The following is a 16320-nucleotide window of genomic DNA, read 5'->3' as shown; positions in this document are numbered from 1 at the left end:
AACCTCTAAATGAATTTAAAAGTGTTTTATTAGTAAATATTTGCACAAATCTGTATATTTCTAGCAAAAAATGTGAAAACGACAATGGCTACTTTTATCGAACTTATCTGTTGAACAGATCGAAACACATTACATAAAACCACCGAAACACAAGGCACACAATGCACAACTCAGACAATTAAGCGATATCTCGCGCATTAGGTGCCAAACAATTGATATATTCAACAGTTGATATGTCCAACGCTAGACCGAAGTGTTACACTGATGTGGGACTATCATAACTCTGTGAACTTAGGGAAATAAATTTAATGTGAAACACTTACGTTCCACTGATTACGAAAGTGTTAAATTATTCAGCACACTATACAAATGACATGTCTGTCTTCTATCACCAGGTGTCTATTGACAAAAAGGAAAAAAAGAGATAGCCAGGTAAGTATTTGACCCAAAAGTGACAATGGAAAATAAATAAGTTGCTGCAAACTGAATAGTCAAACTTTTCCTATAACCAAGTTGAGTAACCAACATTTATTTTTGAACTTGTCACAAACATGTTCTCTAAAAATGATAACCACAAAGGTTTTTGTAGAAACTACAATTATGCAGTCACCCAACAAGAAATATATAAAATCATTTACACAAATTAAAAAACAGGTCACCACTGTGCTTCTAGAGAAAATGAGTTAAACACAGAACAAAGTTTACACGATTAGCATACATATGGCGACGCCTTCACGTTCGTAAGATAAATGACGATAAAACCCCTGGAAAGACATCTGGTCACAAAGCTAATTAAAATAATATTGTATAATTGTAAAATACCAGCGAATCCTACACGACAGAATACACACTAAGAAAGAGAGACAGACAGAGACAGAGAAAGAGAGTGAGAGAGAGAGAGAGAAGCAGAGAGAGAGAGACGGGGAGAGAGACAGAGAGAGAGGGACGGAGAGAGAGATACAGACAGAGAGAGAGAGAGAGCGAGAAGAAGAGAGAGAGAGAGAGACGGGGAGAGAGACAGAGAGAGAGAGAGAGAGGGACGGAGAGAGAGATACAGACAGAGAGAGAGAGATAGGAAGGGAGGGAGCGATCAATTTAGGGAAGGCATGGGAAGCGCAAATCTGGATAGTAGGACGAGGATTTAAACCGATATCACCCTGAATACGAGGACAACGTATTACCGCTGCATCCCTTCGCACCATCTTGACGGCTCGGAGATTGCGTAGCTCTATCAATGTTCTGAAAATTTTCTTGCGTGTCTATGTGTCCAGCTCAAATAAAACCTTATAAATAACTATTTTTCTCCTCTTCATCTCCTTTTACACCATTTATACCAGCTCATTTGGCACGGTGTGGACAACTCATATAAACTTATCAAGCAGGAAGTTGAATACAGCTCTCCTGAACTCATGGATTTCAAACTTGTCAGTTCCTGACTAACCCGATCAGCAATATCGTGGGACTAGAGACCGTAGTCTCGATCACGATCCTGTTGCTGTCGAATTCTGTCACATTTCCTATCACTTCACAATCAATGTTCAAATAAGATTACAGAATTTGTCGAGCTTCAAAAATGTAATATAGTGCTCGATGTTCGAAACTGGCGAGAAATAGGCGTAAGCTATACATGTACCATACGTACAGGAACAAAGAGGGGAAAATGTGAATCAATTTCTACGTTGATAAACTATGATGAAAACAAAACAAAACTTCAGGACTGGAATTAAAATATAGGGTGGAAGTACATCAGTGATACGATTCGCTGGTGACATTTCCATCTTTAGTGAGAAAGAACTGCAGTACCTGTTCAATGGTATGAACAACCTAGTGTGTACATAACATGGACCGCAAGAAGAAAGTAATGAGGAGTAACAGAAATGGCAATAGCAACAAGCTTAACATCAAAATTAGTGACTTCGAGCGGACAAAGTAATGGGATTCTGCTATCTTGCAAGCAAAATAACGCAAGACGGACGAAGAAAGGAGGACGTATAAAGCAAACTAGAAGAAAACAGATTCGTGGCCAAAAGTGTGTCCTAGGTAACATAGGCCTTAATTTAAGGAAGAACCTTCTTGGAATGTGTCTTTGGAGCACAGCATTGTATGGTAGTGAAACATAGACTGCGGGAAAACAGTAAGCGAAGAGAACAGAAACGTTTGAGATGTGATAATGCGGATTGGTATTGAGAACCAGATAGACTGATAAGAAATGAGGAGGTTTTCAGCACTATCAGGGTGGAAGGCAACACATGGAAAACATTTACGAGAGGAAGGACGATACATTCGTTGAGACGTTAAGGAATAAATTCCATTGTACTTGAGGGTGCTGAAGAGCGTAAAAACTGTAGGAAAAGATAGAAGTGGAATACATCTGGCAAACAGCTGAGGGTGTTCGGCACAGACACCAATCTTAGATGGAGTCGACGCTGGAGAGGAATTCTTGTCTGACATCTAGCGGAGAAGAGCACAGTGGTTTCTGTACTGCCTACCACCAGTACAGAGATAAAAATATCACTGAGATGTGAGGTCACGCCACTGTTATTCGAAAAGGAAGAGATATTACGCTTCGTCAGCATTTCTCGCACTATTGCCACCACTCTGATTTATTGCAATGTGTAATGGTAGGGAGCTATGTGGTGGAATCATACTGTACTGGACTCTAGTGAAAAACATACCACGTCTAACAAATGTGTTTTAACACCTCGAATGTGAAATTCCGCTATCGACAATAGGAAATAAAAGTCATGATCAGAATTTATTTAGTCAACGACAACAGTAACCAAAAGCAGTTATTTAAAACTTAACCATTAAAAACTTTAAGCTATTTAAATTAATTTTGAGGCTAATGGTAGTAGTGCATGAACTTTAATGAGTGTTTAAAAATGCTCTTTAAAGACGAGTATAGGTTTACAATTGCAATTTTCAGACCCCGCTCTTACGCATGATCTTATGTACAAAGTGAAGCGCGGCTCTCCCCGTCGGAGATTCGAGTCCTCCCTCGGGCATGGATGTGTGTGTGGGTTCAAATGGTTCAAATGGCTCTGAGCACTATGGGACTTAACTGCTGAGGCCATCAGTCCCCTAGAAATTAGAACTACTTAAACCTAACTAACCTAAGGACATCACATACATCCATGCCCGAGGCAGGATTCGAACCTGCGACGTAGCGGTCGCGCGGTTCCAGACTGTAGCGCCTAGAACCGCTCGGCCACTCCGGCCGGCGGTGGGTGTGTTGTCCTTAGCGTTAGTTAGGTTAAGACAGATTAATTAGTGTGTAAGTCTAGGGACCGATGACCTCAGCTGTTTGGCCCCATAGAACCTTACCACAAATTTCCAAAACAAAGTAAACACCCAGTGACAGTGGCAGTGGCACTGTGGTCGCAACGAACTACCTTTGTTTACCACAGCGGACGCCACTGCCTCCACGAAGCCACTTATAGATTCAGACTTATACAATACAATAAATTTGCTGTCTGTATCACACCAAATAGATATGAGCACAAACAACATAAGCACACACACACAGGCACATACACAGAATAACTTTAGCAGCCGAAAGTGCTTAAAGCATGACGACGATTTTTTAATTGTAACACAACGGTGGTAGCTGAATGAGCCATCAATATTGAAACAATTTTACAACGGCTCAAGAAATTTAAGTTCCAGAAACAAAGAAGTACAGATTAATCGTTAAGCCTGCCGCTGTGGCCGAGCGGTTCTAGGCGCTTCAGACCTGAACCGCGCTGCTGCTGCAGTCACAGGTTCGAATCCTGCCTCGGGCATGGATGTGTGTGGTGTCCTTAGGTTAGTTAGGTTGATGACCTCAGATGTTAAATCCCATAGTGCTCAGAGCCATTTGAACCATTAATCGTGGCATCGGCACTAGCCTGTCACTTGGGTCAGATTTACACATTAACTTTCGATAAGCGAGAACGCTTTCTTACGTGTAAAGCAGCGGAACATATTATTTATTACACTTTATTCTAAATACAGCTCACATTGCATTTTACTCCCACTGAACTCTTAGTAAAGCGCAATACAACGTCCGTTTTGCCCCTGACTAGCGAATCCTCTAGAAGAGTCACGCCTCTTGGCGGAGACCGACCCCTATTGCTTACTGCCGGCTATCAATTGCGCTCCAAGCTGCACTAGACATCTCCTGGCCAAACCCGGAAACACCGCTGAGCGTTTTATCAAGAGTGCCGCTCTCACTCTGCTTACAAACCTAAGCACTATATTGCTCCAGCAGTACCGTCGCCAGAGATCACTACACACACTTGCGCGCCCCCATATTCCCCGTCCTCCGCTTGCCCCCTGGTAACCACCAAAGATCCACCTATCGACTAAGAACATATCTCTTACCCACCATAAGCTTCATTGAAAAATCACGCATGACGGCTAACAATATCCATCAAACAAAAAAAGTAGTAAATGCTAACCTTTGCATGAGTGCTTTCATTCGTACATAATTCTGCGACCTTAGTCTTTGACATTTGGTTATCAAACAACTGCAGAATGCGTGAAGAATAAGGACCGCGTGCACATGAGCAGGTTCCCACCCCTTAACAATGAAGTCTGCAACTGTTGCAGTCGCTGGTTGTACCCTATTCCCGCGCCACCAGATGGTGAAGAACTTCAGAGGCGGTGACAGTGAGGCGCGCAGGCACGCCTCCCGGTGACTGAATAAACAGTGATGTCACACCGGTACGCCACGGACAGCCAGAGTCTCCAAGTGTTACCGATAATGCGACAGTATCGTGGTGCCATCTTTAACAGGGCGTGCTCACCCACACATCTCTATCTGTCTGTGTGACCATGAGCCACTCCCGTGCTAGCAAGATACGCGGATCTGTCCACAATAACTCGTCGACTCCAGTGTTGAGGAAGAAGGCTGGGTTTACTCCAATAAATATAATTGTAAATTGGCTTCTTAATCACATACTGTTGTTCCATTTCCAGTAACCAGAACATTAATTAGCAGTTACATTTGTGCGCTAGCTTGCCCCAGGAAGGGATTCAAAGGCTTTGTGTGACACCCTTCCCATACGCATCAGTGCATGAATTTAGGCTAGAAGGGGTGCTGCAAGCTTTTTGTAAGTTAGACTCGATTTTACAATCACTGAAACAACCTCACATACACTTTCAACTCGTAATGTTTCATTCCGTTTCCTGCAACCCTCGTTCTGGATACTCCACTGCAGTGTTATACAACATTGAATCTTGGAAAGTTGAAAGGAAAGAAGAAAGATGTATAGAAAGTTTTGAAAATGAAGCTACGAAGCAGAACACTTAAGAAAACAGGGGAAGAAAAGATTTTTGAAGTGGTCAGAAAGAAGAAAAAGTATTGATTGGGCTACATAGTGCGTTGAAATTGTCTGTAACAAAGAATAACAGAGGGAAAAGTGAAAGGAACTGCAGGAAGAGGTGGGAAGGGAATTGAAATGATGGGTAGCTTTACAAGAGAACGAACTTAGAAATAGCGCGCGATGGAGAGCTTCCAGTTTTTGGCTGAAATTGTTCCAGGCGTTGCTGAATTACGCCTCTTTCATCCCCTGTTCACACACATCCCGACTCCTAAGGGAAATAGGTGGTTCTTAGCCCCACAATCCTTATTTCTTGATGGTAAGTGATCAGTGTACAAAGTTTGTTTGAAAGCGAGCCATTAGTCTAGAAAAATCGTAGATATATACCTCCAAGAGTTCTGTAAATATATAGTGAAATTATTGCTAACTATAGTAACAAGACTTTGGGTGGAATATTTTTCGATTAAAAATTATTATCACGATAAATTTCAGGGAGACTTAAAGACGTCGTCGCCTAGGTAGAAATTCTTAACGACAGGAAACAAGCGGAAGCCTTCAGGCATGATATCTGGAAAGCGTTGTTCCAGCAGTAGATCGGCTCCGGTGTATTTCCAGCAGCCTTGACCCGGTGGCTGCGAAGTCCGGCCATACGGCAGCCGCCGCCGCCGCCGCCGCTTACGACCAGTGTCAACATTTGCGCAGCTCCCAGCGGGTCGGCCGGCGGACGACTCGGCCCAAGGCCGGTCCCCGTTTTTACTACCTGCTGGCTGCGCGAGGCGCTGCCCGAGGCACTAGCAGCAGCGGCTGTTGCCTTACGTGACGCTGGTGTCACACTCGTGACTCCCGTTGTTTGCATTAGTCACACCTACAGACGTCTTACTTTACACAGACCATAAATGTACACTACTGGCCATGAAACTTGCAACACCGAGAATGATAGCAAATACCGAAATTTCGTTTATTGTGTATACGGTATAGTAGGAAGAATAATTCTTTGTAAGTGATTTGGAAGGTGCAGAGGGTGTGGAATTAAGTACATTGGGCCGTGGCATCGACAATGACGTTAATCCAACTGAACGTGGAGTCGAATTGAAGTTGGACACATATGGGTGCGACATTCCATGCTGTTTCAGCTCTATGCAAGAGATCATCTACCGCAGTGGTTGTCAACTAGTGATGCGCCAGGATCTGAGCAAATCAGGATGGCAAGGTTTCAACGGAGAGGAGACCCGGCAAACGTGCTGGCCAAGGCAACTATCAGACACTCTCTGTGCCGAGGTACGTCTACCCAGCATGTTCAAAAAAATGTGTGTGAAATCTTATGGGACTTAACTGCGATGGTCATCAGTCCCTAAGCTTACACACTACTTAACCTAAATTATCCTAAGGACAAACACACACACCCATGCCCAAGGGAGGACTCGAACCTGCGCCAGCACCAGCAGCACAGTCCACGACCGCAGCGCCCCAGGCCGCTCGGCTAATGCCGCGCGGCCAACCCAGCATGGACAACATGCTTGTTTTATGTTGTTCAGAGACGTGAAAGTAGGGTATTGTTCAATTACTTATCCAAGTACATCTACACTATATGCTAACAGTACAAAATCATTATGGAAGTTAGGCGGAATGTGATACACGTCACCTTTCGTTTATGCTGTTTAAGGATCTGGAAATTTTATCGAATACTTCACGCTTTCAAATCTGATTTTTCCACTCTCTTGATGAATTCTAATGGAATCTGTAGCATTTACGTACATATTCTACAGCAATCTAACACAGGTTGAATCAATACGCTGATGAACCAGAAAAATATGACCGAATGCAGCTAGCAAGTGTTGCGGGAACGTGAAGCGCTAACGGCTCTACACTGAGGCGCCAAAGAAGCTGGTATAGGTATGCATATTCAAATACAGAGTTACGTAAACAGGCAGAATATGGCTCTGCGGTCGGCAATGCCTATATTAGTCAACAAATGTCTCGCGCAGTTGTTAGATCGATTACTGCTGCTAAAATGGCACGTTATTAAGATTTAAGTGAGTTTGAACGTGGTGTTATAGTCAGCACTCGATCAAAGGGACGCAGCACCCTCGAGGTAGCGATGAAGTGGGGGTTTTCCCGTACGACCATTTCACGAGGCTACCGTATCAGGAATCCGGTAAAGCATCAAATCTCCGACATCGCTGCGGCCGGAAAACGATCCTGCAAGAACGGGACCAACGACGACTGAAGAGAACCGTTCAACGTTACGCAAATGCATCACTACCACAAATTGCTGCACGTTTCAATGCTGTGCCATCAATAAGTTTCAGCGTGCGAACCATTCAACGAAACATCATCGATACGAGGTTTCGGAGCCGACGGCCTACTCATGTACCCTTGATAACTGCACGACACAAAGCTTTACGCCTCGCCTGGGTCCGTCAACAGCGACATTGGGCTCTTGATGACTGGAAACATGTTGCCTGGTCGGACGAGTCTCGTTTCAAATTCTATCGAGTGGATGGACGTATACAGGTATGGAGATAACCTAGTGAATCCATGGACCGTGCATATTTGAAGGGGACTGTTCAAGCTGGTGGAGGCTCTGTAATGGTGTGGGGCGTGTGTAGTTGGAATGATATGGCACCCCTGATATGTCTACGTACGACCCTAACAGGTGACACGTACGCATGCATCCTGTCTGATCACCTGCATCCGTTCATATCTATTGTGCATTCCGACGGACTTGAGCAATTCCAATACGACGATGCGACACCCCGTATGTCCAGAATTCCAGAACTGCTACAGAGTGGCCCCAGGAAGATTCTTCTGAGTTGAAACACGTCTGCTGGCCACCAGACTCCCCAGACATGAACATTATTGAGCTTATCTGGGATGTCTTGCAACGTGCTGTTCAGAATAGATCTCCATCTCATAGCACTCTTGCGGATTTATGGACAGCCCTGCAGGATTCATGATGCAAATTCCTCCAGCATTACTTCAGACATTAGTCGAGTCTATGCAACGTCGTGTTGCGACACTTCTGCTTGCTAGCGAGGGCTCTACACGGTATTAGGTAGATGTACCAGTTCCTTTGGCTCTTGAGTGTACATAAGCGGGGGATACTGTGATAAATATAAAAAAAGCCGTTAATTGACGGCGCTTTTGAAATTTATTAGATACGTATCAGCTGCTTTAAAGCCATCTATCACAGCAAGAATGAATGGGCAAAAGCTAACACTGAGCACTCATTCTAGAGACGACACTGACACTGATCTGGAATCGGGCTGCACGGAAGCTGAATTCGCTCCGGACCAAATGGATCTCTATGGGCGATAGAGGGCAGCGTCTCCGTAGCGCTGCACTCGCCTAGTGAGTGCGCTACTGAGGACGATCATACTGTGCTTGCTCCTTTAAATCGATTATATCGGAATAAGTGACCAACGGATGAAAAAGCAATTGAAATCGCTCCGCAACTGAAATCTCGTGAATACTTGATAGCATTCATTAGTATCTCCGTCGTACTACTACTTGCCGACGATTTCGCCGTCGTATTGGTTTTTCTCTTTGGTCTCGATTTATCGTGGCTCGTACTTGATCTGTTGAAAGCGTTGTGTCGGAAGTTCGCTGCACCTCGTCGTAGCCTTGCCTTGCTCTTCTTGTGTCGGGTCCGCCTTACGATCTGTCCTGTTGCTCGACTCCGGCGAGTCCTGTCCACAGGCGGTCTTCCAGCCTTTGGTCATAATCGTTTCTCGCCTATTTGTCTGATGTGTGCACCAGTATCCGGTGACTCACGGATATAACAGCGGGCGACGAGGAAAAGGGAGTTGTTTCGTTGGCTTCATCGAGCAGCAGCAGCCGCTGATTTTACTTATTTATTTATTTGCTGCCATTTATAAATGACATGCCACCTTGTGACTAAGACAGGTCGTACTTTCACAGTACGAAATTGTACATGTACATAATATGATACTTATTTGTTATTTCTTATTTTTACAAAGGATTGTTAATACTGTAGCTTTAAATACTTATAAATTTAAAAGTAATTAAGGAACTAACATCTTAAAATTAGCTATTGAATTTATGCGCCAGCAGCAGATGCAGACAGACGTATTACAAAAGTCGCTTCAGCTCTTGGCAGAAAAACTTCGTGTGCAGAAGGCCGTTCGTCCCAGGGACCGGCGCCCCGTGCACTCGACATCGCGTTTAGTTTCCTGCTTTCAGTGACGCTACGGAGGACTGGGGAACGTATTTGCATCGACTTAAACAACATTTAACGGCTACTCATGTCACGGGCGATTCATTGCAACAATCGCTCTTTCTGCCTTGGGCGTCGCCGGACACGTTTTCTCTCCTCGGAAAATTGGCGCCTCTGTCTGACCCAGTCGCCCTCTCCTTTCAGGAGACATGTACTCTGCTAATTGTTATTCCCAACGATATCATGTTGTTGCCTCAAGAACAGAATTTCATCAGTATCACAAACAGCTGTGACAGTCGTACCCTTCGTGGGGTCATTGACTTACATGGACTCAGCCGAAAATGTGACTTTATTTACGCCAATCAAGGCTGCAAGGCTTCCTACACACACTCTTTCATTCGTGACGTGATATGATGGTTCATCTAGCGCCTGATCCGGAGCTTCGCAAGGCGGCCTTGAAACTGAGTAACCCGTCGTTAGAGGACATCTTGCGCATCGCTGATCCGTTCGAAATTGCACAGGCGGCTAATGCACGACTCACGGCAAGGCCGCAAGTGGCGGCGCTTCACACGCCACCACTTGCACCGCCTTAGCGTCGTAAAAGTAGGATGGCCGCAAGGTTGCAGTAACGTCGTGATTCGTCTTTGTCCCATATCTCTAAGACTTTTAGGCCTCCAGTCGCCCCTCGACGACGGCTTCAGAGGTCGCCCACTTTGTGCCCGCAGTGTTTTTTCCTCTCACTCATGAACAGACTGTCAAAACTGCTGGGGGTCCTGTACACGCCATGACAAGGAGGGGGCACTACCCGGGCCCACCACAACACCAGGAAATGGTATACATGCTGCCCCCCGAGGGCGACCCGTCCCCTCAGAATTTGTTTCTCACGCTTCGCATGTCTCACCACAACATCCGTTTTCAGGTGGACACTGGGGCCACTGTCTCTTTGATCAATAAGGCGACTTATGTCCGACTGGGTTCACCTGACTGTCCCCACCCTCGGGCAATTTGGTGGTCTATGGATTCCTCTTCGCGAGCAGTTTTCGATTGTAGCAACTTACAAAAACGCTGGCTGTTGATCCTTGTCTTCAACCATCCATTGGCTGCCAATATTTTTTGGCCTCGACGCCTTCAGTCTTTGGACTTTCTATCTCGGATGAAGTCAAATTGGTTTCCAGTGCAGTCCCCTTCCAGAAACTAGACGATCCTGCACAGGGTTTCCGTCTCTCTTTCAACGGGATTTGGGGTGTGCTTCAGACTTTCAGGCTCACATCACCCTTCATCCAGATTCCATGCCTCGTTTTTTACGGCGCCAGACTGATTGTGGTGGCCTTTCAGGCTGCTGTGAAGCAGGAAGTCTATCGTCTGCCGGCAGCTGGGGGTGTCGAAACTGTCAAATCTAGTGTCTGGGAGCCTCTAGTCATCATCAGAAAGCCAAATGGGTTTCTTCGCTTGTGTGGGGATTTCTGGACGACGATCAGCGCTCTGTCGCAGGTGGAAACATGTCCTATTCACCGGCAAGAAGCTAGCGGGGGGAAATATTTTTCCAAGCTCGACCTCACCTGATGCCCTTAGATGAGGCATTCCAGACCACTGCCGTCCTTAACACGCCGTTTGGGTTGTATAAGTACAAGCGACTCCTCTTTGGCATTTCTCAGCCACTGCAATATTTCAGCGATTTCTGGAACAGTTGATTGCCTCGGGCATGGATGTTTGTGATGTCCTTAGGCTAGTTAGGTTTAACTAGTTCTAAGTTCTAGGGGACTAATGACCTCAGCAGTTGAGTCCCATAGTGCTCAGAGCCATTTGAACCATTTTTTTGGAACAGTTGATACAGCATATTCCAGCTTGCATCAGTTCCATTATTTTCATCATGGCAGTGACAACAGCAACCGTTACGAAATTGTCTCGAATAAAGAACAGTCCACAGTTGCACTAAATTATTTTTATTTTAAACTTTGACCATGGTTTCTGCTATAATAATATACCCTTCTTCAGAAGTCATACATACTAAGAAATGAAAAATGTCGTAGCCCAGCGGCTGCATCAAGACCAATAAAATAACTTCAACAGACATAAGCCTGTTTCGAACATAAGTAAAATGCCTGTTGAAGTTATTTTATTGGTCTTGACGCAACCACTGGGCTAAGACATTTTTCATTTATTAGTGTGTATGACTTCTGAAGAAGGCTATATTATTATAGGAGAAACCATGGTCAAGGTTTGAAATAAACATGATTTACTCCAACTGTGGGCTGTTCTTCATTCGAGACATTTGCGTCAATTACTTGGATTACCTTATTGTCATAGGATCCTCCTGCCAGGAGCATTTGGAAAACCTCCGCATCCTATTCACAACATTGTGGGGAGCGGGCCTGCTTTGTCGTTTCGAGAAGTGCAGATTCTTTTTAGCCAGGAGTGGAGTACTTGGGACATTGACTCTCTAAAGAGAGAGTTCAGCCCACCAGCTGGAATGTTTCCGCCATCACTTCTTTATCTCGCATAACGTTACACCCCTGGCATGGCAGTGTAGGCACGACCCTGCAGGAGTGCTGAGACTTGGACGCCAGCAACGGTAGTGTCTACTTATGGGCGACGATTTCCGTCTGCCCAAAGGCAGAAGAGATTGAGCGTCGCCACCGCAACCAGCTTCGGCCTCGGACACAAGCATACCTTCTGCAGCCGCCTCTTCCACCACCTTCGGGTGCCAATACGGCACAACGGCCAGAACTGTAGGCAGCTACTGTTCACGTCCCGTTGTTGCCTCAGCTCCTGTTGGTCCCTGTGGGTCAGTGGTTCACCGTTGCATGCCCATCTTCAGCGCTGTTCCTATGGGCACTGCCTACTGCATTGCCTCCACACAACCTACAGTCGTCGAGACTTCACTTTCACCTGTACCTTCGTTCCACCTTCCACAGCACCGTCCACGGCGTTTCCGACCGTATGCACTGCTTTCGGAGATGAGGGATCTGGTATAAGGCTGCACGGAAGTTGAATGCCCGGATGAGCAAATGCACCTCGATGGACGATAGTTGGCAACGTCGCGCAGCGCTCCACTCGCCCAGTGAGTGCGCCACCATCTCGTCACGTGAATACACCGACCACTCGTGTCCCACGTGGCCGACATAGATACCGCCGCACCTCGACCGCTTACTCAGTCGTGTACGTAATCTGACAGTGTTCATTACTATCTCCACCGTACTACTGACTAATCACCAACGACTTCGCTTTGGTATTGGTTTTCCTCTTTGGTCTCGATTTGGTTTGTGGCTCGTACATGATCGCTGACAGCGTTTTATCGAAAGTTCGTTGCACTTCGTTGTAGTCTAGATTGTCATTGCCTTGCTCTTGTTGTGTCGGGTCTGCCGTTCGCTCTGCGCTGTTGTTCGACTCTGGTGTGGTTTGAGCCCCGTCCATAGGTGGTCTACCAGCCTTACATCGTCATCGTTTTTGCCTTTTTGTTTGACGTGTGCACCAGTGTCTCACGACTATCGGAAATAGCAGCTGACATAAGGAACTTTCACAAAGGATTGTTGAGGCACCTTGGTACGAGCGTCTGTTCACTTTCTCCTGACATTATCATCTATTCAAAGGACACCGAAACAACGAGTAGGCGGCCAGATGTTGGATGTTTCAAATGGCTCTAAGCACTATCGGACTTAACATCGGACGTCATAAGTCCCCTAGACTTAGGACTTAGAACTACTTAAACCTAACTAACCTAAAGACATCACACACATCCATCTCCGAGGCAGGATTCAAACCTGCGACCGTAGCAGCAGCGCAGTTCCGGACTGAAGCGCCTAGAACGACTCGGTCATAGCGACCGGCCAGATGTTGGACTCCCACGCCTCATCATGTAACGTGTAGATCTCAAATTGCCTGTTCTGTAAAGCAGGGTGGGCATCGCGTCCTGGTTCGCCGTAATCCACGCGAACAGTTTGTCGAAATATCTTGCCTAGGCAGGTATCAGCATACATATTGTGCTATGCGTCGAAATCTTCCGCAACGTTTGATATTTCTCGACTTGATGAGTCTCTGGTGGAATCACTGGGTGTGTAGAATCTCTTTGCCAGACAGCCTTGTGGTGCGAATGAGGTCCACAAGGAGGAGTGTGACGGGAAGCGTCAGGAGTCTTGAGTACCGGCACGTGGAAGGTGGCGAGCTGGGCACTGTTCTGGGACAACCCCTTACTTGTGCTGGAAAAGTATCCGACCGCACCTGCAGTGATAGCTCGGCCTAGTTGTAATTGAGAGCTGTTCTTTTGGAAGCTGTGATTTGGAGAGGAGCTCCCTTTTGCATGCAAGAGCGCTTCGGTTACACATACTGGATGTTGCCTGAAGGAGATTGGCGGTTAAAACGTCGGTTGGAAGTCTGTACAGCCATCACTATACTGTTGCTGCGGCCTGGTTGCATTTACACATGAGTTCTGGACAACTCCACGTGAACCTTATTATCGAGTACATAGTTGTTCACCTTGCAAAATTGTAATTGAGTCTGCCCCATTGGGGGGCCGCTAGTTCCACTATTTCGTGACTGGTCATTTGTTTAACTGTTTGTTACAAGGTTGTTATTGAGTTGACTCTGGTGGGGCCTACTATTTGTATGTGTGGGTGGGAACTGATTTATATTTCAGGTCTTACATATCAGTTTAATGATGTGTGTAATATATTGCCAGCAAGTGTGGAATACAATAAGCTTGCAAGATTACGGATCTGTAAACACACTGACGTATTCTGCAGATCTGCTGTAGATTTGTTCTTTAGTTAAGTAATAACCTTCTGTAATTGACCCTTGCACCCGTGGTCTAGGAATAGCGTCTTTGATTAGTTATCAAAATGTAGTCAGCCCCGGATTCGAAATCCGCCCCTGTTTAAGTTTTGATCAATAATCAGCATTTGTGGCTGAAGACTTCCAGCATAAAAAATCAACCTAATTCTACCAAAGAGGGAAAGGGTGCAGACTGAGGTTCAGGGCACTCTCTTGTACTTAGTGTGGGAAACTGCAGGAGACTCAGCGTTGTTCAAGTATATGAAGAAGCAAAAGTTAATAGAAACCATTGCATTAAAGGCACATATCGTGTATCCACAGGACATGTGGTCTGTAATTGAAAGTGTTGTGATGATCTCTCTATTGGTAAAACATCCCAGAATATTCGCCATACGGATCTCTGGGAGGAGACTGCCAATGGGGAGGTGACCATGAGAAAAATATTGAATAACCAACGAAAGGATGGAAAGGAGACAAGGATTTCTGGTCACATGAGTACAGGGTAATATCAACAGCAGCAGAAAATAGAATAACGGGAGTAGGATTCGTTATGAATAGGATGATAGGGCAGAGACCCTGTTACTGTGAACAGTTCAGTGAGAAGGCGGACAAAGCAGGAGAAAGTCCATTTTGTTAGTGCGTATTGCCTACATCAGGGGCAGGTATGCACTCAGGGGCAAACCTATTGTTCTCCTTTCACTAACAGGTACTTAACCTATTGTTCTCCTTTGATTGACAGGTACTTAACCTATTGTTCTGATAAGTGGTTTTCCATGTAACCCCCATTTCTTTTCGATTGACACGCACTTATCCTATAACCCCTCTCCTACCCCCTCCTCTTACACCAACCCCCACTACCCCAGCCCAACTGGCTGCTACAGGTACACTTTCAGGTCTGAGTTATTGGAATAACTCCTCTCACTATTGTCAATTTGATTGACTACTTAATTAAATTGATCAGTTAATTAACCTCTCACCCACTGGTAGTCCCCCCTCCCTCTCTCCCTCCAGAAAATGGTGGTAAGTTCAAATTCCATCAGGACAATGCAACATACCAAAGCTACCTCTACCAACCTAAGAAAATAGTGGGAAAGAAAGGGCAGTTGTGCCACCACCACCCCATCCCAGGAAATGGCAAGAAGAGGACTCAACGTATGCTGGACATAAGCCTTTATTTTTCACACACTTTTTATTTAAACAATTAGAGACAGTGTAGTCGCCATGGGGTCCAGAGTTCAACTGACCTAGTGCACAGTACCACCACCAGAGGGTGCTGTTGTCCATTCTGTGAAATAACCCAAGAGGCTGAATAGAAGGGGGAAAATGACTCAGCCTGTGATGGACTGCTGGAGAGAGGAATGAGTGTACTTTATTTATTTTGGAACAATTTATTAAGGGATGGGTTTTAAATACTATATTTATCACAATGACACAAAACAACACTCTGACATGCTTGGGGTCACGTTACACAGCCTACAGAAGTCTAAACTACTCATTTATTACTGAAATAATGGTCTGCAGACATGCAAACAACTTCTAAATTACCAAAATAATTTCATTACACAGCATGCAGACATGCAAACTCCTCCTAATTAATGCACTATACGGATGTGCAGACACAAAATCAACTTGTAAACCGTCCAAATAATGCATAGTACACCCTACAGACCTACTTGCAAAACAATGCAAGAGACACGCAAAGCCGCCGCCCCGTGTCCACTGGACCGCACAGGAGGCTACTGCACACACTCCCAGAAGTTGGGATGCACTGGTAGCTGCCAAACCACGCGTAGGTGCCTGTTTGGGTCCCTCAAGAATGTGGCAGTGGCATCCCTTTCATACTTGTCACCTGAGAAATTCGTCTCAGAATATGTGGTTCACCTAGGCGACGTTGCTGCCTTGACCTGACAAGAGTGAAGACCTATTTGCAGAGCACAGATGCTCTAAGGGCACACATGCGTCGACACCGCCACGAGACACTGGCGGACTCAAGCCAGCGTAATCCATCACTCTCACGCCACTGCTGATGCCATGTCAAAGTCACCTCTACAATTAAAGTTCTCCGCGCGTTAT

This window comes from Schistocerca americana, chromosome 3 (genome assembly GCF_021461395.2).
Source record: "Schistocerca americana isolate TAMUIC-IGC-003095 chromosome 3, iqSchAmer2.1, whole genome shotgun sequence".
Lineage (NCBI taxonomy): Eukaryota > Metazoa > Arthropoda > Insecta > Orthoptera > Acrididae > Schistocerca > Schistocerca americana.
This window is presented reverse-complemented; position numbering follows the sequence as displayed.